The following is a 3,273-nucleotide window of genomic DNA, read 5'->3' on the forward strand; positions in this document are numbered from 1 at the left end:
CACAGATCTTCCCCTCCCCCCAGCCCCCTTTTCATCTCCTAGTAGGTCAGGCTTCCCTGCTTGTGTACCCGAGAGCTGTGCACCTGTTCTGGGCCCCTTGCCTGCACTGTGGCCAACCACCTCCTTCTTGTATAGCCTCTGTGGACTTGTGGAGCCTAGAATACTGCCCAAGTTTTCAAATCCAGTTCCAGCAAATGCTAGTGGGGACACCCATCAGTATGCAGCAAGAAGAGCCCTGCTGTAACCAGGTAGTCAGGAAAGGCCTTTCCACAGAGGGGACCTAAAGCTGATACTTGGCAAATGTGAAGGAGCCAGTCTGAGGGAAGACTAGGAAAAGGTTCGGCATGTGCAAAGGCCCTGAGGTGAGAATGAAAGGAGGGGAAAAGTGGTGAGAGATGAACAATTGTCAACTATGTTGGATCTTATAGACCTCGGTTCCCATGAAGAGCACTGGAGGTGCTGGAGGGTTTTAACAAGCTGGGAGGAACATGGTCTGGGTAATGTTTTTAAGAGCTAACTCTGGCTGTTGGATGGAATTAAATTTGGTTAAGAGAAACTGTTTGTCTTCTGAAGGTGATGACAGGGAGTCCAGAGAGGAGGCTGGTATGATAAGAAGGAAGGAGGGAGAGAGAAAAATGGACATCCCTTCAGGCAGAAGGGGACCCAAGGCCCAAGCTACGAGCAGGGTCAGAGACATAGGGGCTGAGCTGGGTAGCGTCAGGCATCTCTACACAGCTATTGCTTCCGACTGGGCCTCTGAGGTCGGTGGTGGTAACAGTCCAACAGTAGCAGCAGAATTTCTGGTTACTGTGTTCCTGATGTTCCAAGCATTTCCATGGTCGTATGTGACCCTCACTATATTGGGTTTCACAGTGGGGGAAACGGAGGCTGCAGTGATGTGAGGTCACAGCTGATGGCCTAAGAGCAGGGACGTGAGCCGTGCCTTCAGACACCAGAGGCCTCCTCTGGCCCCACTGCCCACAAGTGAGCTTTGGAGGTGAGCAGGGTCAGGAAAGGGACAGGCAGACAGACGCCAGGAGCTGGGAGAGGCAAGGCCCCAACAAAGAGGCCCTGGATGGGATTGGGTACAGTGCAGAGGGCAGGCCTGGGACCAGGTGCATGGCCCATAGAGGAGCAGTGATGCCTGCTGACCCAGCGCGGGTGGGACCAGGGGGCAGGAAGCAGAGCTGACGTGGGCTCCTGGCACTGGCTTCAGAGCCCCACAGAGGGGCATTGTCCCCAGGCAGCAGGCATGGCCGGCCAGGAAGGAAGCGGGGATGTACCTCTCAGGAAGAGTGCCCAGGGCGCTGGCAGGGTCCCTCCCAGAGTCCTGTGTGTTTGGGGGCGTTTTCAACATGGCAGGGTGGCAAACACACTTCCCCTTGTTCTTGGTCACACCAGGAAAAGGAGACCAGCCAGGGCCTTCATGACCTCCCAACACTCACTGCCCCTCTCTCGTCCCCCTCAGGATGGGGACAGGATTCAACAGTGGCCATTCCAGCCCTAAATCACAGTTCCCAGGTGGCAGACCGAGATCAGGCAGCCAGGACAGTTTGCCAGTGTAGGCCAAAGGCTGAGGTTGGAGCCTCACGAGCTCCAGTTGTAACTTGGGGTCACTGAGGAAGGATGGGGGTGAGTAGGAGTGCATGGTCTGCACTAGATGACTGGGCACCGTTCTGCCACCCCTGATCATGTGACCTTGAGCCAATCACTGTCCCCTGAGCCTCCATGCCCTGGCAAAAGCAGGGCTGTGAATTCCTGCTGTGGGTGGCTAAGGGAGCCGAGGCCTGTGCCCAGGCAGGGCTGACAGGGCTCCTACTGAGCTGTGTCACATTTGCCTCCTGAGTTCATAGTCGTGGCTCATTATTACTGCACAAATATGTACCATGTGCCTCACAGTACCCAGGAGGTGGCATGGCATGTGTTGCTGTGGAGTGACCAAATGAAAGCCATGCCGAGTGAATGTGGGCCTGCATCTCTGTTCAAACTGTCAGTGGCCTGGGATGAGATCCTACCATCATCCCATTTCACAGATGAGTTCATGGAGGCCCAGAGAGGTGAAGCCCCTTGCCCAGGGATGCCCAGCAATGAAGCAGCAGGAATAGGATTTGAGCCTATTCTAAAGGAATTGTCTAGTGGAGATTGTGTACTAGGATGCACAGAAGAAGAAGGGGTGGGCAAGGCCATGCCTCCTTTCCGAAAGTTCATTGTCTGGACTACACCATGGGCGAAGTCTCTCCCCAAGGCTCGCCCTACCTCCAGCAGTAACGGCGACAGCAGCAACACCAGGCACTGATACTAACCTTCCCATGTGTGGGACCGGCTTTCCTCTCAGCCCTCCAGGAAAGGGTTACAGTGTGCTCACTTCACAGATGGAAACACTGAGGCTGGGAACTCATGCTGTAAGCCCCGAGTCACACCATGTTGAAAAACAAAAAGTGGGGCTTGGCGCTGGTGGCTCACGTCTGTAATCCTAACTGCTCAGGAGAGAGATCAGGAGGATCTCAGCTCAAAGCCAGTGAATAATTCACGAGATCCTATCTCAAAAATACCCACCACACACACACACACACACACACACACACACACACGCAGGCTGGCAGAGTGGTTCAAGTGGTAGAACGCCTCCCTAGCAAGTGCGAGGTGTGAGACCCTGACTTCAAACCCCAGTACCACCAAAAACAAAACAAAAAACAGTGGAGCCAGGACCTGAACCCAGTCTGTCCCTGGGTTGCCAGGCTGTGGCGACATCCTCGGGAGGGTTTTAAAGTCTGCTTCATATCCGGGCTCTGTTGTTTGCTGACCGTGGATGTTGGCTCCTCTGTGGTAAAGTCAGGATGACCGTTGACTCTAAATGGGAGTGAGGCTTCACTGATGCAAGCAATGTAAAGCTTGGGTGGCACCTGCTATGTTGAAGGTGTTCATTCAACGTCACTGACACTGTTCTCATCATTGTCCCAGGCAAGTGGCAGTCTAGGATGTGGGGAGCCCCTTGTAATGCTGGTAGCATGCCTAGGCCAGCTCCCTGCCATGTGTCCCAGTGCCCCACCACCCCTCACTCCAGCCTAGACCCTCCTTTCTCTAAGTCTCAGGAAGCTAGAGGCCCCAGGCTGCCTCCAGGAAGGCTCTGGTTCACCAAGTGCTGCAAATATTTACCTTGGAGACCTCAGTCCAGCCTAAGTCCTCAGCCCCACTCATAGGGCACCTGGCCAGGCTGGGGTGCACAGGATATAAGGCTAGGTCTCCACACCCACTGCCCAGGACAGGAGCAGA

Source organism: Castor canadensis, chromosome 5 (assembly GCF_047511655.1).
Source record: "Castor canadensis chromosome 5, mCasCan1.hap1v2, whole genome shotgun sequence".
NCBI lineage: Eukaryota > Metazoa > Chordata > Mammalia > Rodentia > Castoridae > Castor > Castor canadensis.